Source organism: Gorilla gorilla, chromosome 4, assembly GCF_029281585.2.
Source record: "Gorilla gorilla gorilla isolate KB3781 chromosome 4, NHGRI_mGorGor1-v2.1_pri, whole genome shotgun sequence".
In the NCBI taxonomy this organism is placed as follows: Eukaryota; Metazoa; Chordata; class Mammalia; order Primates; family Hominidae; genus Gorilla; species Gorilla gorilla.
Genome location: NC_073228.2, coordinates 129,737,458 through 129,760,605, shown reverse-complemented (window position 1 = coordinate 129,760,605; position 23,148 = coordinate 129,737,458).

Genomic DNA, 23,148 nt, shown 5'->3' with positions numbered 1-23,148 from the left:
GCCATTAGTTAGTATTAGCTCATTTCTTTAGTGTTATGAAGTTGTAGCTGCCCTAGAAAATTAAAGCCGTAAGTTTTGGTAGTCAAATAAATGGAAAATGGATCAATTATTTTCCTTTTTCTGTAGTTACATTTTAATTGGTGGATGCTAAGGAATGCCTATGTTAGCTGAAGCACTATTTCTAGCAAAATATGAGAAGTTCATAAATATTCACTGAAATAACTTTTTGAATTTATCTGCTGCCCTTTATGGACTTGAGAAATGGGAACTGTTGAGTATTCAGCAGAGATTTCTGAGTAGTCATTTACAAATAGTTTCAGTATAAAACATAGTTAATGTTATTAATCTTGTACACACTATAGCTAAGACCACCCTATATAGAAATATGGATAGCATATGCTACAGAGTAGCAGCTAAAGCTTATATCATCGAGTAAAATCCTGGTTGAAAAACACAAGATAAAACTGAATAGTGATTTATTTAACCCAAATTAGGGCATCAATTAATAATGTGCTTTTGGCAGAATATTAAAATAATAAAGCTTGTTAAATTATAGTGTCCTAATATGTATTTACTTTAAAGAATTTTAACATTCCTTTGAAATAGTAAACTATACACAATTAAAAGTGAAAGACACAAATCCCAAAACAACTAAACATCCAAGTGTCAGACCCAGCAATTTTACTCCAGGATTATTCAAGAGAAATGACAACTTATGTTCATACAAAAACCTGTATATAAATGTTTATAGAAGTTTCATTCACAATAGTCAAAAAGTGAAAACAATCTAGATGTCCTTCTTCTGGTGAATGGTTAAACTATGGTACATACATACCTTGGAATACTACCCAGCCATAAAAAGGGACATACAGCTGATACATGCAACTACTTGGGTGAATTTTCAGGGAATTATGCTAAATGAAAAAAGCAATCTTAAAGCTATACCATTACATTTATATAATATTCTTTTTTTTCTTTTTTGAGATGGAGTCTTGTTCTGTCACCCAGGCTGGAGTGCAGTGCCACTATCTCAGCTCACTGTAACCTCTACCTCCCGAGTTCAAGCAATTCTCCTGCCTCAGCCTCCCGAGTAGCTGGGATTACAGGTGCCTGCCACCACGCCCGGCTAATTTTTATATTTTTGGTAGAGACAGGGTTTCGCCATGTTAGTCAGAGTGATCTCAAACACCTGACCTCAGGAGGCAGGTGATCCACCCGCCTCAGACTCCCAAAGTTGGAGGCCTGTGGGCCTGTGGGCCTGTGGGGTTACAGGTGTGAGCCACTGCGCCCGGCCTTATGTGATATTCTTGAAATAACAAAATTATAGTAATGGAGTACAGACTGGTGGATTACCAGGGATAATGGAGGAAGAAGTGGGAGGTAAGTGGGAGGTAAGTGTGTGTGGCCATAAAAGGCATCCTTGTGGTAATGGGAATGTGCTGTATTTTGATGCATCCTTATCAATAGCCTGGTTGTGATATTGTACAAGATGTTCTCATTGTGAGTATCTCTGTAATATCCTGTATGCGAACCTATAATTATCTCCAAATACAAAAGTTCAAATGGTAAAGGTGAAATAAAGACTGGGCAAATTTGTTGCTAACAGGCCTACCCTACAAGAAATATTAAAGGGAGTTCTTTAGGCCGAAAGAAAATGACACCAGATGGTAACTTAAATCTACATAAAGAAATAAAGAGTACCTGTGAAGGTCATTATGGAGGTCAATATAAAAGAAAGTATGCTTATATATTTTCTCTTTTCTTCTCTTAACTGATTTAAATGATGATTAAATAAAACAATAATTAAGTTCTATATTTTACTGGAATTAAGTTACTGTTAGTTTGAAGTAGATTATGATAAGTCGAAATTCATATTGTAATTCCTAGAGCAAATACTAAGAAAATAAATATATATCCGGAAAACCAACAAAGGAATTAAAATAACACACTGAAAAAATACCTATTTAACACAAAAGAAAGGAGGAACAAATACATAAAAAAGATGAGACATATGGAAAACAAATGACAAAATGACAAAATAAATCCAGTCACATCAATAATCAATTTAGATTTAAATAGATTGAAAATAAAAGGATGAAAGAATACACCATGCAAACAGTAACAATAAAGGAGCTAGATTGATTATATTATTATAATATCAGACAAAATGGGCTTTGAGATGAGAAATACTATTTGAAATAAAGTCATTTCATAATGACAAAAGAGTCAATTTATGAGGAAGATATAACAATTATAAATAATATACACCTAGCAACAGAGCCCACCATTCATAAAGCAAAAAGTGATGGAATAGAAAAGAGAAATAGAGTATTCAATATTAATAGAGATTTCAATACCCATTCTCAGCAATGGAAAGAGCAACTAGACAGAAAATCAGCAAAGCTGCAGAAGGCTTGAATAACACCATAACTAATTTGACCTATTTGACATCCATGCAATGATCCATTCCAACAATAGCACAATATGTATTGTCTAAAGTGAAGCATTCTCTAGACCATATGCTACGCCATAAAACAAGCCTCAATAAATTTAAAAGCGCTGAGAAAAATCACCCAAGACACAACAATAAAAACCAAAAAAAGAGCAACAAAACACAACTTCCCTCTCAAAATGAATCTGAAAATCAAAATCCCAACACCTATTAAATCATGTAATGCTAAGAAAAGAAGATACAATTGGAGTATACATTCACTCCAGATAAAGCTATTGATAATAATTAGGCCAAGAGTTAAAATATGTTAACTTAGAATAATTGAAGGTAAAATGGAATAGTAACACTATTAAAAAGCAATAAAAACATAAAGCAAAACAGACAAAAAATTCCAGAAGAGGTAGAAATAAAAAACAAGTGATTACAACCACTGGAAAATTATAATCATCAAAATAAAAAATAAGACACTGTCACAGAGAATTGATAAATTGAATGAATAATTCACCTAAAACATAATGGTATTTCGCTATTTCCATTCTCCTATATTGATTGAGAATATCCAGAAATACCATATTTGTTCTGCTTCTTGTTCATTCTTTCATTCAACAAATATTAATGAGCATATACTGTGGTGGATACTTTTTTAGATACAGGGGATAAAAAGGCTATCCTTACAAGACAGGTAAGCTATCATGGAGCTTGAATTATATTGGAAAGAGGCACATATTATTAAAGAATAATTTCATTGTGTAATAAGTGACGTAAAAGAAATAGCACTTCCCTCGCCAAGTTTAATATGACTTCTGACTACAGAGAAAACATTCTTGGAAGCTTATCTAGATCAGCAAGTCAGGATTTGTCTAATACTGCTCAGCAGGGAAGTTCCAAACAGCCCCTGGTAGTAAGTGCAGCCCAAGACCTGTGCTGGCTATGGAGCTTAAATCATCATGGTAGTTAAAATGTCATTACACCAATAAGTGTTTCTCCTTCAAAAAGTATTAACCAGAATTACAGTTATCAAAACCAGTATAACAAATATAAAAATATAGGGCCTAACAGCTGTTTAAAACCATATCAATAAAAGATGTCCTTAATACCCAGTGAAGATGGAGAATTAATTGAGGAGACAAGAAAATCTGAAAAGGAGGCATAGAAAGAGAATGGAGAGAATATTTAATTAGGCTACTTTCTTTTTCCTTTTATTTTCCTCATCTTACTTAAATTGTAAGTCTAAAATAATATATTTCAAGAATGACTTATATTTCTAGGTTTATTGTTTTGTATTGCATATGGAGACTTATTTTCTTACTTTGGATGGTCTCTTGTTCATAAGCCACACAATGTAATGAGCACAGTTGTTATTGTTCTTGTAAGCCATAAAGTTTGTCTTAGGGAAAAAAATACCTTTTATTTTAAAATATTCTTCAGCTGCATTTCCAACCAAACTGCACAAAATAATTTTAAAAGGTCATTAAAAATGCTTGTATCCCAATTTAGCAGTCAAAATTAACTTATTTGAATTAAATTTAAAACTTCCCAAGATTCAAGTCCAAGTCTGACCCCAAATAAATATTATTGTCTAATTTAATCCTGGAGGTAGTAATTTGTACCACATTTACTTTAGAACATGTTGTTTACTTCAGTGAACATTCTAATGATAGGCAAAATACTTGATTCTAGGATAATGGATTTCCCAACTTAATATTTCCCATCTGCACTTAATATTTCCCATATGCATGAGTTTGCAAGTCTCTTTCCTGTTCCATCATTAGCAATCAGTACAGCTCTAAAAAGGAATGGTATATCAAATAAGAAGTAAATTAGCTAATGTCAGGGAAAAGAATGGCTATTAGTTCACAGAAAATTTGAGAGATAACCACTCTAGTGTGAGAAATTCACACAGAGACACCAGTGAGTTTCTGCCATGAACTGATCCTACTCAATCCCTTTTGAGTGGGGGAGTTGCATACCTTAAAGCCCTTACTTAGCTACACTATCTCTAGATCCCATCCTGAGCTGCCTTTACCACTTCCAACTTTGTGTGTTTACTCAGGTGTGCATGTTCTGCTTTTTACATAGAAAAGAATCATGAATCAGCTTTTGCCAGCTGGCTATGTATGATGTGGCAATGGAAACATTTTATTTTAATGAAATATCCGCATTCTGTTGGGTCTAGTATTTGGTCAAGTGTCTCAATTTTCATCTATCAGTTTACCCTAACCACTCATTGATAACTCCCATACTTCACTGATGAATTTCCATAAGAATGGTAAGTTCAGGAAAGACACACTTGATAAGCCGGATCCCTTAGCCTTCTTCCAAAACTCCAAACAAGTTTTTAGTACTGAAAACTCTTACCATAAAACACTCTTGTGTGTAGGTTTTTTTTTTGTTAGGTGACATTTCAAGAATAGATTAGAAATTAAACATACTTATTTCTAAGACTCTGCTATAAAAAGCATCGATGATATCCTCTGAGAATTGTTTACTTATTTTTAAAGAAACCACTTCCAACTCAGTAAGAAAAGATATAAATTTTAATTGTAATCCACATGCAAAGAGAAAGAGAATGTATTTCATTAAGTCTTCATCATAATATCTGTTATTTTTCTAATTTTCTACAAGTTGCATTGACCTGTATTTATATCCCTGCTTTGAGATCAAGCCATCATCCTCCTCAAAACCCTCCTATGCTCCCAGTGGCTTGCAGAATAAAATCCAAATTGTCAGATAAGCAGTGTGATCTGACCCAAGCTATTTGCCTGGACTCCTCTGCCTCCCACAGCTCACTGCACTGAGTTATTCCCAGTGTCATTAAAACATTGTGACCTCAAAATATCCAAGTATAGATTTGTTCACATATTTCTATCTAATGTCCTTTCCATTCTTGCTGCTTATTAAAGTTGTTCATTCCTTCAAAGCTCAGCTGGAGGTGATTTTCTTCATGAACCCTATACCAACTTCTCCAGGTGAAATTAATCTCATTTTCTTTTCTGCTCTCATGATGTTTTTGTGTACCTCTTCCATGGCATTGCTTTGTGTTTAGATAATTCTGTACCTGGCAGTCTAATTCCACAGGTTACATGTTCCTTAAAGCAAGAGACCTTGATTTGTTCATCTCTGTTCCATTCACAACTAATAGACCTTTGAATATTTATGTAGCACAAATTGCCAAAAGGAGACCTCTTCATCGATTCAGGGTGATTTCAAGACAGAAATTCTAAAAAGTGATCATTCTGGAATTATCTGATGACCAAGAGAACATTTTTCTCTCTCTCATCCATCACACTCTCACTTTCTGGTTAACTAATAGCAGTGAAGTAAGAAAACCTGTGAAGCATGGACAGCTAGAGAAGAGTGTGTGGCCAAAAATTGTCATAAGTAACTTTTGACAATAGTTTATTAGGAGGCTGTTTGTCCACAGATGTATCCTCAGAATAGAAACAAGGATCAATAGCACTGGAGGTCATTGTCTCCCTCCTAGGGGGCATTTTTTGTGAATCACCATAGTTAGCTGAGTGTGGTGGTTTCCGCTTATGGTTTTTTGCCTTTATTCTCCTGTTTCTAAACTCCCATTTCAAATCAAGATCAGGCCAAAAATCTAAGAGCACACAAAATGAACCAAGGTCAGAACTGCTGTGTGGAGATATTTCCACCAAGATCACCTCTGTCACCATTGTATTATGGTTGGTATCCAGCGATCACTTCACAACAGGGTAGCTGCTTCTCACTCTAAGAAGCTGTGAGGAGATGCTTGGAGAAACAGAAAGAGGGCACCAGAAAAGAGAACAGATGGGGAGGGTTGCAAGGGGGTTTCTTTCCACCATTTTTTTTCTCCTTGCTCTGCCAGAGGAATAGAAGACTCAACAGGGAGAATAGTTGGAAACACATTAATAAAATTTGCTTTGCATTTTGTTCTTGTGCACATGATGTTCTCCCTGTCAATCAGAGTTATCATGCAGTATTGCAGCGAGGAGGTAGATGCAACTGTTGAGTTAGGATTGTTACAGGTGGAGGGCAGAAAGAGAATAATTTGCTTCAGATATTTAAAGTACAATTTATAGCAAGATAATAATAGTCTAGTGAGCCAGACTTTTCAGGGAATTACATTTTTCTCTTTAGACCTTTATGTCTCCTCCACTAACATATAAGTACCCATGCCAGGCCAACCATAAGTTTTATGTTATGTAGATCCCCACCAGACTGGAAGAAGGTAGCACAGATCCCATGTTTTGATGCTGTGATACCTGGAGAATATTGGGAAACAAAGACAGAAGGTAAAAGTGCATGTGTACAAGTCTCCCTCATCTGAGATATAAATGTTGATAGAGGGATGCCTGGAGAATGAGGCTTTTGTCTAATTCATGTGTGGGAATATAGAGGGAACTGTGTCCCAAACTATCTCTTACCTTTACCAATTAAGATAGTGACCCCATCAAATGTAGTCTGTGGCATAGAATGGTATGGCAGAAGGAGAGCCAAAGTTTAACGTTTTGAGTAGTCCTTGGATCCTCCGCATCACAGCGAGGACTCAAGAGTTCCTATTAAGCTGGTAAGGGGTTGTAGCTAACCTGGAAGTTAATGGCCTGACTTTGGAGACTGCTGGTGAGAGGAGAGAGGATCTGACAGCATAGCTGGGAGTGAATTCATAAACCATGAGCTCAGTGAAAGACACTGCACTTGTAAGAGCCAAGGTGATACCCGGACAAACTAAGAGCAACACTTGGCCTGAGAGACAGGAAGACAGGAGGAGGAAGAGGAGGAGATGGAGGGGAAAGGAGGAAAGAGAAGGAAGGGAGGAGGTTGGGATTAGAGAAAAGGAGGGAAAGGAAAGCCCTTTAGGAATGACACCAGGTTTAAATGCCTGCAGGACAAGCAGCAACTAGGTAGACAAGGATCATTTTCACAGAGATCATAGGAACTTCAAGACAGTACAAGAATACTGCGTGCACAAGAATCTCCTCATTGTCAATGCCATGAAGGTGCAGTAAGACACACCCACTTCTGCGGAGCCACACAGTACTGAGAAAGGAAATGTGAGGGTGATGAAAACATAAAAGATTATTTTTAACCTAAACAAACTAAAATTAGAGAAATAGATTGTTATATTAGATAAGGGTTATTTAACATTATAACGTTTAAATTATAAACTTAGATGAAAATGCCTTTCTTCTATCCAGAGGATGAGAGTTGAATACGATGATCTTGTTAAGTGACTAAAGAATTCACATTTTTCTGATTCATGTGAAGGTAGTCTGAGCAAAACTGGTATCCCAGCACGTGGAGAAATAGGGCTTTGGCTCTTATTACTCTATTTATTATTGGGGTTGACTGGTCTGACTTCCTAGGGGGTGCTTCTTTTTTCTGATACCTCCAATAGCCTGAAGCTGGGCAATGGGTCAATGAAGACAGTGTTCTTAGCCTACACAAAGCCACTTATCTGTACACAGGATGCTTTTCTGCTGGAACTTGGAGTGAGTGTTTAAAAAACATTAATGAGTGATTCTTGGATACTATCTCTGAACGAGAATAAATCTATGCCCTGTTTTATCTCCTTTCTTTAAATTCTCTTTTTTATTATTTATTTTCTTCCTTCTCTCATTATTTTCTTTATCTCTCATTATTCTTCTTTCTCCTTTTCTTGGAGATATTTCATGCTATTAGAGCTTTCATTTCAAAAGTCTGTATTCAATGACAAGTGAAAGAGAGCAGTACTTGTTTTCATTTTATCACCAATGCTGTATGTTCTGCCATGTTTTAACACATCAAAGCAATGCATATACAAAGTCAGAATTTGTATGATGTAAATACAATTTAATTCTGTAATTTGCTTACACATTAGATAGTCATTTCACTGATATATTAACTCATGCAATTGCATCATTTTTAGCTAAGCTTCATAAATGCATCTGTTCTGTGTATTTACTGGTTAAATAAAATTTTCTGAAATCTAGACTACCTTAGGAAGGCTTCATTTTTTTAGTGTAGATATTTTTTAAAAACCTTATAGAAAATGTTAACAGATATCTGAAATAAAACACTATGCAATATTCATTTTATCAGCCATAATCTATCATGTATAGCTTTGATTTTACCTAACAGCCCTTTAAGAGAGGCCTCCCCAGAAGCACATTATTTCCAACAGCAAGATCTGCATGTAAGAAAAATATTGAGATTCAGCATTCTGGGCTATCAGCACAAAAGCCGGAGCATCACCTCAGGGTTGATTGAAACATAGAAGTAAAAGTTTGCTGCCTTCCTTTTCTTCTGGAGCCTTTTCGAGTGACATTTTCTTTGCTTAAAGTGGTCCATATACTTTCATTTCTTCAGTTCATTTTATCAACTTTTAAGTATCTATATACCTCATTTTAGATAGTTCGGCTGTGACTCAACTGCATGATGTTACGTAACATCTATCTATCTATCTATCTGTCTATCTATCTATCTACATACACATATACATAAACATGCACATTTTAAAATGAGAATAAAATTAATGTGAAACAATATATTTATCCCCATAATATTGTTCTACATAACTAGAAAGGCAACCAGAAATAACTACATAATAAACATAACATATATTCCAATAGTACAAAATTTTATAAGTATAAAAATTATCAAAAGCAATGGCCAACATAATCTAAAAATTGGTGAGGTAACACACAAAAGAAATAAAACTAACATGGTCGTCATTAATTCCTTTGTTAGGATGTGGTATGTAATGAACTGTGGTCTTCAGTTCCCTAATTAGAAGCTCTGCATTCCTGTACTGACCAAATTTCTATAAATCCACGAGTCTTTCACAATAATTTCTAAATCTCTTAGAGATTATGAAAGTCAATTCAAGTCTCTATTGCTTAACTCTCAGACATGCTCAATATATATGCCCTCATATATCAGTCAGAATGATGCCATAGTTACAATCCATGGCTAGAGAAACATCTGATAGAAACAAACAAAACGAAAAAGATAAGGTGCCCAACCTAAAGAAATCAGTATTGTTGCACACAGAATTGTTGTTTGAGATGAGCTTTGGAAACAAATTTCTCATAATTACTGAATTGTGGTTCTGGGACTATTTTGGAAGCGATATCTTTTTCCTTCATCTGGCTAATCTGGAGTCACTGTGTATATTTCTAAAGGGCAGGTACACATTTGACTAGTTTCATAAGAATGTGGAAGTCGTTTGCTACTTGTCTCGTTCAAATGTTCTATCCTGCACTTCCACCTTCAAGTTCATTAATTTTCACTCAGATGTATATCTACTTGATATGTGACCTTGCTTATCTCATTTACAAGTTTAATCTTTTGTTAGAGTATGCCTGACTCAAAGAGATGTTTTCAGGCAGAATCCTGCTCAGCTAAGAGCATTCAACCCCAAACACACTGACTAACTGAGACACAAATGCTCAGAGAATTCACTCTGCAGGGGGGAGAAAGTTAAATCAATACACAAATTGATTATATTTTCACCTTAAAAATTCCATGTAGTTTGAGCTGGCTTGTTACTTATCCAAACTTAATCTCATAGTTCATTGAATATTGCCCACCTGTGCTCATTAGTATAAAGAAGAAAAGTCATTAGGAGAAAAAGTGCGATTTTCTAGTAATCCCCAAAATTGTTCACAACATTTTTATTTACATAAGATACTTAATATTTATAAAAAACATTTATTTCTTTTAAAATCACTTATGTAAGAAGTTTGGCAAACATTCCCTAATAGTAGAATAAGTCCTGTTTCACATGCATGGAAAGAAACAGAATGGAGAGACTGTGACATTTTAGGAGTGGTGGAGTTATAATTTACTCAAAGATTTTGACCCTGTTATATATTTTGACCCTGTTCTATCTTTTCATTTCATGATAATTAAATTTGTCTGCCATGATTCTATTCCTGCATAATTCAAGTATATTTTCTCCTGATTTTCCGCATTGGAACATTTGTGAAATCCGTGTTTGATTTCCACCTAATATGTATATGGCACAGATTCTTCCTAAATTATAGACATGTCATTGTGCATAGTGCTGAGCTTTTTATCAATTTTCATTGTCTTTCCCTCTGTTCTGTGCCCCCATTAGAATGGAAAAGGGTTACTGCCAAATCCCTTTGTTCTTTCTGCTAACACTTCCAGATTCTAGTCTCCTCATACATTTTATTATATTTTCCTCTTCAAAAGGAAGAGTACCTTTAGATTCATTCATACACAGTACACCAATGCTCCCTAAAACAAAGTCCACAGACTTCTAGCATCTTGGGAAATGCTAATAGATGTTTTATAAAATTTTCAAAAAAGAATTGTGTGGATAAATCATTTTGCAAAGGTTAAAAAGTTCAGCAGAATTCTTGATTCAGGATTACTTGGAGCCTTTAGTATGGTAATGTGCTTTGTGGCTCTCCAGGAGGCAGATCAAATATGTAGTTTTCCCAAAATTATTTCACATAAGAATACTTTTTTTTTGAGGAATATATAAGGACCCTAGAGGTCTACAGTGCACATTTAGAGGAAAGCTTCTAATAGAGTCTAACCCACTCATTAATTTGACAGTTCTCTCTTTTCCAGGGAACAACTATGTTTTATGGTAACAACTATGTTTTTACATCCTAAAAACACCTTATGATTTCAGTGGACATTATATTAAACTCAATCATGGAGTCCTTTGTGGGTTCCTTTCTTCTTTAAGCAAGAAGAAATACATTTAGAAAGAAAATGTTTCACATCAACTCAGAGAACATACCAGAATTTTATTGATACAATAATATTTAATATTTATAAAATAGTCTGTTAAAATGGCTTAATGTTCCAAGGGAATGGATTGTGGAGTCAGATAGACCCAAATTTGACTGTCATAACTACCACTTAATAGATAACGTGATTTTTCTGAGTCTGTTTCTTCATCTGTAAAATGAAGACAATGATATCTCCATTGAATTTTTGTTAGGGTTAGAGAAAACTGTATATACAGATACATGCATACATACATATATATATGTGTGCACACACACACATATATATATATATGTATGCACACACACACACATAAATTTTGCAGCCTAGTGCCTGCCACAGAGTTAGCAAATGTAGTTAAGAAATCTTTATTTTTAAGAAAAACTTTATTTTTTCTATATTTTTAAATTATTCTCATGGAGTAAATTTTTCTCCCATGGTCCAGCAATTTTATTTCTTTTTCTCTCATGCCTTCCAAGCGAGGACCTGGAATATCTGGTCTACTTTTGTAGTAGTTGCCGTTGGGACTCTTTGCTAGGCTGGGACACCCATGCCTCAGCTGCTGTGAGTGTTGGCTGATGATGGCTCACACCCATATACCTCTTCTACAAGTATTCTCAACTGACAGAGCCACCTGGAGACGACTGAGGGGTTCTGCATGCCTCCTTCTCCAAGAGTAGTCCCTGGATAATGCTTGACTGATATGGTAGATAAAAGCCTAACCCATTCCTCTAGTGGAACAATCTCAGTGCTAAATTTATACTCCAAAGCTCCCCATAGAAATAAGCCGAAGTTAGACTTTCCTTGAAACCACAGCTTCGCCTTCCTTTCTCCCAGCCCTATTCTGCTTCCTCACTCCCATGCAGGTTTCTTCCAAGAGTACATCTCTGACCTCAGGCCCTTATTCCATTCAAACAGCTCCTGAAATTGTATTATCTCTTTTCCAACTGATCATTTTTATCAGCTTTATTAGAAACAAGTAATTATTTAGTAGCTTATTATGGCCAAGACTTCATGCCAAGTTTTAGGATTTCTGAGAATCAGAAAACTTTCTACTTTGAGAAGCATGCAGTTTTATGATCTGAGAACCCCTTTCCCCATCTTTACTGTCAGTACTAATCCACCATCTTTGTCTCTTGCTCCTCAAAATCTCTTGTATATTAAAATGCAAATTTTTGTTACCATATTACTTTAAAATTGAGTAATCTACACAACAGCAGGTTATATACCATACAGTTTAGTTTTTATGTGACTCTGGTGTGGCCTATTTGTAGGATTGACTCAGATAACCTTTAGCCATTAGGCTAGAGGCCAAATTACTCAGTTCCTGTGGATCTGAGGACAACCATAGCCTCAAAAAGTTAAAATAATAAGCCCTTTATTTGCTAATAAAATATAGAAGCAAAACTTCCTTATCAGATATGGAGGATTTCTCAACATCTTCTGAAATAATTTTCAAAGTACGATATTCAAACATTAAAGAGAAGTTTACTGAATCTATTGCTTCCTAAATATACTTTGCCTCCAGTCTGTTAAGAAGTTAGGCAAAGTGGGGATGAGGTAAAAATGACCCAAGACAAACTTATTCACTCATTCAGCAATATGATTATTAAACACATTATGTATGAAGTATGACTTTAGATCAGATGCCTTAACTTCCTGGAGAGGCCTGGCCAGGTAAGAAGTCCTAGAGCCTAAGCCTCATTCATATAATTTTCAACTTGCTTCCGTCTTACTCTTGTTATAGAGAGTGGTCTCTTGGGGAGCTGGAGTCAGTTTTATGGTCCAGTAGTGATCGGGACAGGAGCAGGGAAATTCTGGGCAGAAGGTGGGTCCTCAGTGAAGGCCACAACCTTAAGCTGAAAAGCCCAATACCATGGCCCAAGGTGAGAACTGACATCGCTGTTTTCCCACTCAAATGTTGCCTTTTCCAAAACGAACCATGGCCCGCCCCACCCCCCATCTTGTGCCCATAAAATCCCAGGCTCAGCTGGCAGAGAGAGGAGAAGCAGCCAGACATCAGAGACTATAGCTGGATATCAGAGAGAAGTGGCTTGACTTCAGAGGGACAGCGTGACAGTGTAGCTTCAGAGAGGAGTCTAGCTGGGACAGCTGGACTTCAGGGGAAATTTGTCTTCCCACTCCATCCCCTTTTCAGCTCTCCTTCCTGCTGAGAGCCACTTTCATCAGCAATAAAATTCCCCGCATTTACCATCTTCAATTTATTTGTGTGACTTCATTCCTCCTGGACACCGGACAAGACCTCGGGTGCCATGAGTGCGGGTGCAAAACGCTGTCACACTGACCCTCCAATGAGCTGATAACACTTAAGCCATCCACAGACAGCAGAGCTAAAAGAGTACTGTAACACTTCCTCTGGGGCTCCAGGGGTCACAAGCACCCTCCCTTAGATGCTGGGGAAGGGCTGATACAGAGTTCGCTCTTGCTTGCGCACAAAATACCAAAAGCAATGGCAACAAAAGCCAAAATTGACAAATGGGATCTAATTAAACTAAAGAGCTTCTGCACAGCAAAAGAAACTACCATCAGAGTCAACAGGCAACCTACAGAATGGGAGAAAATTTTTGCGATCTACTCATCTGACAAAGGGCTAATATCCAGAATCTACAATGAACTCAAACGAATTTACAAGAAAAAAACAAACAACCCCATCAACAAGTGGGCGAAGGATATGAACAGACACTTCTCAAAAGAAGACATTTATGCAGCCAAAAGACACATGAAAAAATGCTCATCATCACTGGCCATCAGAGAAATGCAAATGAAAACCACAATGGGATACCATCTCACACCAGTTAGAATGGCGATCATTAAAACGTCAGGAAACCACAGGTGCTGGAGAGGATGTGGAGAAATAGGAACACTTTTACACTGTTGGTGGGACTGTAAACTAGTTCAACCATTGTGGAAGTCAGTGCGGTGATACCTCAGGGATCTAGAACTAGAAATACCATTTGACCCAGCCATCCCATTACTGGGTATATACCCAAAGGTCTACAAATCATGCTGCTATAAAGACACATGCACACGTCTGTTTATTGCGGCACTATTCACGATAGCAAAGACTTGGAACCAAGCCAAGTCCAACAATGATAGACTGGATTAAGAAAGTGTGGCACATATACACCATGGAATACTCTGCAGCCAAAAAAAATGATGAGTTCATGTCCTTTGTAGGGACATGGATGAAGCTGGAAGCCATCATTCTCAGCAAACTATCGCAAGGACAGAAAACCAGACACCGCATGTTCTCACTCATAGGTGGGAATTGAACAATGAGAACACATGGACACAGGAAGGGGAACACCACACATTGGGGCCTGTTGGGTGGGGAGAGGGGGGAGGGAGAGCATTAGGAGATATACCTAATGTTAAATGACGAGTTAATGGGTGCAGCACACCAACATGGCACATGTATACTTATGTAACAAACCTGCACGTTGTGCATAGGTACCCTAAAACTTAAAGTATAATAGAAAAAAAAAAAAAGAAAAAAAAAGCTCACAACCTGGCTCCTGCACCTGCTCACCTGTACTCACCCTCCTGCAAGGGGTGGAACACAGCAGGTTTGAGTGAGTGGAGTTCGCTCCTGTTGGCATCAAAGCGGCCGGCTAGTTCCAGTTCCCATGCACTCCTGTTCCCACGCACTCCTGTTCCCACCCACAAAGGGATCAGGGAAATATCCTGTTTCATTAGCACTCCTGGGCAGTTGCTGGGGTCTCGGTATTGCAGTAGTCACAAACTATCTAAAAGACAGCTTTCAGAGGCAGGCATCTGACCCTCAGACTGAGAATCATTTGTTTATATTGCTTCCCCTTGGTATATTTCCAGATATACTCCAACTTTTCCTATGGGGGTGCATCCTCAAAGCCCACGCACTGTTAGTTTCATACTGTCCATTATACAGATTGGTTATGGCTCATCAGAAACGGCCTCTGGGTTTTTACAATATGTTTTTACCCTTCCTTAAAGATAAAGACAGCCTAGTGAAAAATCTCCCTCAAGGGAAGATAAATGTATCATTCTTGCTTGCTGTGTTACCCTCTCTCAGGACAGAAGAGTTTTCGGCCAAAACAGCTATCAGTGAATGAATGAATGAATGAATGAATTTAAGAAATCAGACAAGTCGTATTTGGTCTCAGTGGGTCACCTTACCAGCCATGTCTTTGGTAAGATAGCTAGTAACAGCAAAGATGTTCTTTTATATGGATATGAGAAATTAGATTTCATCCCAATTCAACAATGCTGTTAAATATGTATAAAATAAAAATTTTCAACAATGTGGCACAGGTACATTAAAGAGATTGTCTAAAGTCACACATCTAGTAAGACAAGCAGACTAATTCTAACCCATGTCTTTGGGCTCGAGGTCTAATGGTTTATATAGCACACTTGCCCTACTTGTGGTATCATCTTCCTGTATGTGAACTCACATAATTATTTGTACCTCTACTATGCCAGTACTGTTTCAAATTTATGCATAACTAATAGTAAAATTACCTTCTCTTTCCTGCAAAGTGCATGCTTCTTGGTTCATTGGAGCAAGTGTTGCATTATACATTTTTTTAAAAAATGTTTCATGATGTACAAGGTAGGAGCTTAAGAAATGTTTGATGAGAATTTTTAATGAATACATTTCAGGGGACCCAGACTGGGTTCATTGATCTAAAAAGAAATCCTGAAGAAAGGTAAGCATGGACTGGGGTGTGGTTTGACTAGCTTGATTGTCAGATGCAGAAATATTAAACTGGACTAATTTATTATTTATTTTTAAATACTTTACTATTTATTATTTTGACCTAATCTCTCTCTCTTTCCCCACATTTATTCCAATTAGCTGATAAACACAAAAGTCAGGTTTGGAGCATAACTAGATTATTTGGTGAAGACACTAGAAAATTTCATAGTAAGCTCTTGCTAAATGCTTCTTCTTAATGGTGCTGGTGATATATAGTTTATCATTTACATGTAACTTCTTGCAAGATGAGATGTCTCATTGCAACAAAACTAGCAATAATATTAGGGAAGCAGAGTGTTGTTCCCATCTGGTACTAATCACTGTGATGACTAGACATAGGGCTATGACAGTGGCTTGCAAGCAGGAATTAGCATGAGAACAGTCCTTTGTGAACGTGCAGACAGGTCAATAAGTACATGATTATAAATTAGCTTGGTGGACTAGTGTGGTCATTAGCTGGGTCGAGTGTTCCTATTTCATATAATTGTTTGCTGCACCTGAATTAATTTGAGTGTTTAAATCCTGCATATTAATTCCGTGCTGCTGGATGTAAAGCTTTGGACTAATCCCTTTAATACTCTTTAGTATAAACACTTTAATCAAGCAACAGCTTTATAATTAGTTCTACTTAGAGACTGGATATAATTTACTAGTTTTACAGCTCATAAGTTACTGTGACTTTTTAATCATAATAATTATGCTTTAGAATGTAAACATAAATGGACTTTTCTAGCTTATTTGAAGAATAAAACCAAGGCAGTCAAAATCAGGAGATTAATAAAATCCAATATATGGATACACTTTGTATTTTTATGACAGCTCAAGATCACCCATCCTTGGAATTTAATCACCAGATTAAGGTAGGCTATTGAGCTGAGAAGGTGATTTCTTTTTCTTTAAAAGGAAGTACAGTTCTGTATATATTACATATTTCTTTCGTAGGGTGTGAAAAATGCTGACGTGATTTCATTTTATTGCAGAAGTGAGCAGTCTGACAATATCCCTCTCATGTACTAAACCTAGTAAGTAAATAATGGTTTAGCTACTAAGGATGTACTGATCCATTTTTCTTTTTATCTATTTTTTTCCCTGAGGATTTCAAAGTACACATCATCTCTGGCATTAAGAACATTTGTATGGTCAGACTACACAGTTTAGAGAGCAGCACTTTAAATTAAGTCTTAAATAGGCATTTAAATTAAATTTATTAGAAGAGTTATTTATATCAATTAAAGTAAAATTACTTAGAAAACTTTACTGAGATTTTATTGAAATAATACAAAAGGTAAGGTTTTCCTACATTGTTGCTAAATTTCAATGACTGTACATTATTAGTGGATACATTTTAAGTATATAATTACTATCTTTGTATTATCTTGCTGAAATATTTCTGATCCTGGTACAAGTTTAATATATAAATGATCTATTTTCCTGAGAAAATGCTATGAAAAATAGGCTAAACCTTTTGGATTTTAACCATAAATTATGTAATTATGTGAAATACTATATATTTATTATATATAAATATAATTGTATGAAATAATATGTGTATATGTGTTATATATAAGTAACTGTAAATAGTCTGGTTTTATTATAATATAGTGAAACATAGATGATGAACTACTTTATTTTGGCCACTCTAACAAAAAGTATTAATTACTTTGTTTTTAATTCCATCATAGTGAGTCATATTGATTGTAAAGATGGTCGTGATAATTGACAATATTGTAGGTCAGGTTGGAGGTTGCATATAAGAACAGTTACTGTGAGGGAACTCTAAGAATGTTTGTTTACAGCAATTACATGCAATATCTCTTTCTCAGCATAATGTTGTTCTTAGTTTATAATTGGTTGGTATTACGGATATTTGTTTTGATGGACAATTATACTATGTAACTCAGAACTCTTTCAGTTGGATGCCAATATTTATGAAAATTTTCAGAAATGAGGACAAATCTTTTAGGATAGGGAATAGAAGGGAACTTAACCAATTTCTGGGATAAATATCCTGGCCAGAGATAAAGTGAAGCTAACTGCAATGTTAGAGCTTACAGAAGGAGGAAGAGACCTGCAAGAACAGAGACACATCTAACTCATCAAGGAAACTTGAGGGGAACAATATCTAGACATAAGAAGTGGTGTCCTTGAAGAATCCTTGAAATCATCTAGGAAAGCCTTAAACCTGTGACAGGCTCAGCAAGCACTAAACCAGCTTCCCAAATGCAGAGGGATCAGAAACATTTATTATTCAGTGGGATAGATAGTGAACTAGACAGAAAAAAACATAGCTCCTTGCCTTGCCATTTTCCCTGTGTCAGGCCATAGTTGGGGGAGTGGGAGGAATCTTACCTTTGAATGAAGATTTAAAAGGTGATTGTCACAAAAATCATAAAATAAAATATGCAGCACTTCTTTAAGTGAAATCTGTAGACTCTTAGGAGTCCCCAACACCCTTCCAAGGAATCTGAAAGATCAAAACTATTTTCATAATAATACTAAGGCAACATTCGTCTTATTCACTATATTGACATTTGTAGCCCTGTTACAAAAGCAAATTGTGGGTATAAGTGCTGACTCATTAGCCTGAATCAAGGCGGTGGTGCCACATTGTTCTAGCAGTCATTTTATTCATCAACATCATCCACTGGCAGCTAATAATAATAAAAAAATATTTAGTGCTCAGTTATCTTTCCTTCCACTGCTATTATGGCTGATACATTTCTTGTAGCCAGATTTAGCATTTATTTTCTCTTGTCTTTAAATATTTCCTTTCTCTCTTCCCTACTACCCAAGCTTTCTCTCCACACAAATATTCCATGCCATAGCTTCCTCCACTCTGACTTCCCATTTACCTCCAGCTTCCTGCTGTCTCTTCTGGAAATGTTTTGCCAAGTCTTGACCTCATTGGCCAAATGTCTGAGATTTTGGATTACATTTCTGTTCCTCTCAAAATAACCTATCAGTGTCCAATTGCTTTTGGATATTATTTTCCAATTTCTGAAATGACAGCTAAGTATTTTGATAAGTTTATCTATAGAGTATTAGTGGTTGCAAAATATGTTTATTGATCATCTCTCCAAGGCCGTCCTCTTCTCTTTCTTTATTGGATAAAAGGCACTCCAATTCTTTAAAGAATTTTTAGGGCAGGATGTGGCTATGGATAAAAACATGCTACCCAAGATAACAGTGCTCATGTGCTTAAAACATCCTTCTTTTCATGGACCACATTCAGGGCTTCAAAATAATGTGCCACCTAAAATTACATTATCCAAGGAAGAGAAGTGCTTAGCCCAGCAAAAAGAAGACACATGAGGTTCTATTAGCGGAATACAAAGAGTTAAAGAGTAGTCTTGTGATAAGCAAATTTAATTTAATCCACTAAGCTCTAGGATAGCCCCAGAACCACTGTGGTTCAGGAAGTCAAGATTTTACTATTAATTGGAAAAAGATTTTTGCAAAATGAAGGTATTGCCTTGTAAGTGAAGAGGATCAGAATACGCTACCTCCCAAAATGCTGCTTTAAACATGAGAATTATTTTGAGGTGAAGGCAATTGAGAATCAACAGATGCAGTTAGAGTGTGCCTTATCTGATTAAAAGAAGAAACTTCTCAAAGTTGAAGACTATTATAAATCCCCTCTCTAGTTGAATTTTGTGGCCATAAATAAGACATAAAGTCGGCATCAAAATGAGTTTGCACAAGCAAACCTTACTAAAATAACCTGTACCTTCCATCAGTGTTCCATGTATTTACCTTTCCAAAATTTATTGTTCCTAGAAGCCCAACCACCTTTTCTTTTGTCTAGTCGTTTCTCCACATTTATCAGCCTTTGTTTAAATGTTATATAGCTTCTGAGTCTAACTACTTCTCTGGGTTTTCACTTCTTTTCTGTGAAGCCCCTACACATGTAAAAATATTAACATCAATAAAAGCTGTATGCCTTTACTCCTGTTGATTTGTCTTTTGTCAGTTTAATTCACAGGCTTCAGCCACTGAATATATGAGTAGAGGAAAAGTTTCTTTCTCCCTACATGAGGAAACAGAAACATTACATAAATTAATTTCTTTATGGGCCAGAACTATGGTTTTCAAACTGTGTCTTGAGGAGACAATCTAGAGCAGGGGTGTCCAATCTTTTGGCTTCCTTGGGCCACATTGGAAGAAGAATTGTCTTGGGCCATACATAAAATACACTGAGGACAGCTGATGAGCTAAAAAATAAAAATTGTAAAAAAATACCTTGTAATGTTTTAAGAAAGTTTACAAATTTGTGTTGGGCCACATTTAATGCCATCCTGGGCCACATGTGGCCTGCAGGCTGTGGGTTGGACAAGCTTGATCTAGAGCAACTGGAAGGACAAGCACTGAGAATGTGGGGCTTGATAGCCTCTCATTTTAAGAAGAGTATCACTTTAAATATGCATATAATTTACATATGCCTTTGAATTGAAAAGCAACAATGAAAGATTAATAGGTCAGAAAAATATTTTGCGAGACCACCAGACTTTTTTATTCCCAAATTCTCTCAGTTCTTTGTCTGGGAGCATTGCGAAATGACAACATTGGAGGTATCTTGACATAAGCAAGCTTTTCTGCATCCGTGAGAACCCACTGTATAGAAGGAGGAGACTATTTTGTCTTCTAAACAGCCTAGCATTAGGAGATCTTACCTTAACAAAGCCAGATCCTGAAATTTCATTTTTGGTAATTCATACTATGATTTGAATCTTTCCAATTCATAAGACATCTATTGTGTACATGATATGTAAGGTCCTAAACTGCATGCTGACATAAGCATGAAATAAAACATCTTTCTTCTTGTTTTAGGGCATTTTTAGCCTAGCAAAGGACCCTCATGTATCTTCTCCTTTGCCATAAGAGGAATTAAGAGGCCGTCCAGAACTGTGATGTTCCTCATAATGGTACCCAACCTTCTCCCACGTGCCCAGCCTCTCTACTTCAATTTGCCAAGATGACTATTTGGACTGTCTACCCTGCTCCACATCCCCTTTAATTTTAATCTCAGTAAGAAGCCCACCTCTCGTTGTGATGTCATTCCTCATCCCATCATCTGTCTATCGCTTAATCAGACTCTTGTTTCATTCATTCCCAAATTCCTAAACCCTGTGTCAATGCCTTCTTAAACTCATGGGCTGCCATCCAAGAAGTCTTCCAGAAGCACAAACATTGAGTGTTATAATCACCTTCTTTATTTGAGTGAAACTTTTTAACACAATGCTCTCCTCTGACAACACTGCTTCGTCTGCAGTTCTCTCAAGTAGTATGTCTTTCTTTCAGGAACTCCTGAAACTTCATATGCTTTCATTTAGGCTAAGTGCTCTCTTCCCTCCTCTATGCTATTCAGACTATTGTTTTCCCTTCTTTCTTCAGCTCCCTCACTTTGAAACTTACACTATCAGATCACACTAGCCTCTACCCTTCCTGGTCGTCTATAAGCCTATGGGGTCAATTCCTTATTCCCTGAAGGTTTAAGAAACTAATCCTATCATTCTTTTCAATACTAATCCTATTATAATCCTTGGTAATTTCAATAGTTTATAGGTGATTCATTCAGTATTTCAGCATTTTAATTTCATAACCTCCTTTTCTTAAACTCTTGTCATCTGACCTTCCTCAGTCACCCATTTTCATGGTCATACCCTAGACATTTTCATTACCATTAATTGTACCCCACCCACAATTTCAACTGTTCTATTTTCTGATCCCCAGCTTGTACTCTAAAGCTACTGTGCCTCTCTATCCTGATTCTGAACATATTTAACCCATCGAGTCTAGAATTCATCCATCTTATCACCTTTTTAGGGTCATATTTCCTTGTATTATCACTTCTCTGCTCACTCAACAAATCCCACAGCACATCATGTTTATCACTCCTTTGCATTTATCTTCTATTTTATTGCCCCTATCTTCCTTCTTTGCACATCCAATATACTTAGCTTCAGGGCCTTTGCGTTTTCTCCAATTTGAATGTTTAGCTCTTGAATAGCCACATTATACTCTTACTGTCCTTAGGTATCTGCTCAAATGTCATCTTTTTATAGACTTCTTCCCTGGCCACTTTATATAGTATAGCACACACTTCACAATACCAGTCCTCTTTATACTGGTTTTCATTTTCTCCATAGCAAAGCCCTTATCACCAATTGGCATATTATGCATGTATTAGTGTCTTAGAAGTCTTTTTCACTAGAATGTAAATTCTACACAGCAGGGACCGTTTGATTCACTGGTGAATTCCCAGAACCTCGAATGATATCTGGCCTATAGTGGGTGTTCAAATAATGCTTCAGTAATTGGGTGAGCAAATAACCACCCATGCCCACAAGTCTATATACCATTAGCATACCCATCATGGGATAGGTGAAGCCTCTGTCTTCCCACTGACTGCCCAGATCTAAGGTTCCCAACTGGTGCATTCAGTCTCATTTTAACACAAAGTCTTAAATCTATAAATATTTTTGTACTTAGATTGAAACAATACTAAGACTACAGAAATATGACATGAATTTATTGCAGGTTTTGTTATAATATGAGGCTGGAAGTAAAGTAGGGGAAGCTAGTTTAACCTAGTATAATCCTTGGTTTTAATTAATGAACATTAATTTTTATACATTTAGTAAATTTATATCTTTGAATGTTGTATTTCTCTACTATTAGCTCTTTTTGTTTCCAACTATGTGTGAACTATGAATGGGAAATGAAGTAAAAGGGGACAAGCTCCTAAAATTCCACTTTTATCTCTTTTGATTTTCTTCTTGGCAAAGCATTATCTGGTCAAGAAAGACATCCTCCTGTAGCCTTTTGGGTGGTGTTCTTTGTTACAGGAAATCTTTTATTTCATTCCAGCAAAGAAATGAACCAATTTGATATGATTCTTTTATCCCAGAGAAAGGGCACAACTTCTTTATTTTCAAGGTTGTGCATTTTTTTTTCAACTGTAAAACACACTCCACTATTGAAGCCATAATTATATGCACTTGTCAATCAATCTTAACCTACTACACTATGGTTACGGCATTTTATCTAAAAAGAGAAGGATTAAAGGCTTTGCGTAAAATGAAAGGTACACACAGTCAGGGAAGTATAATGCATGTCATTAGCTATCTGTGAAGGGAGAAATGGACAGAGACAGATTACCAATATTTGATTTCTCACAGGCATTAAAGAAGTATTTAAGGCTACCTAC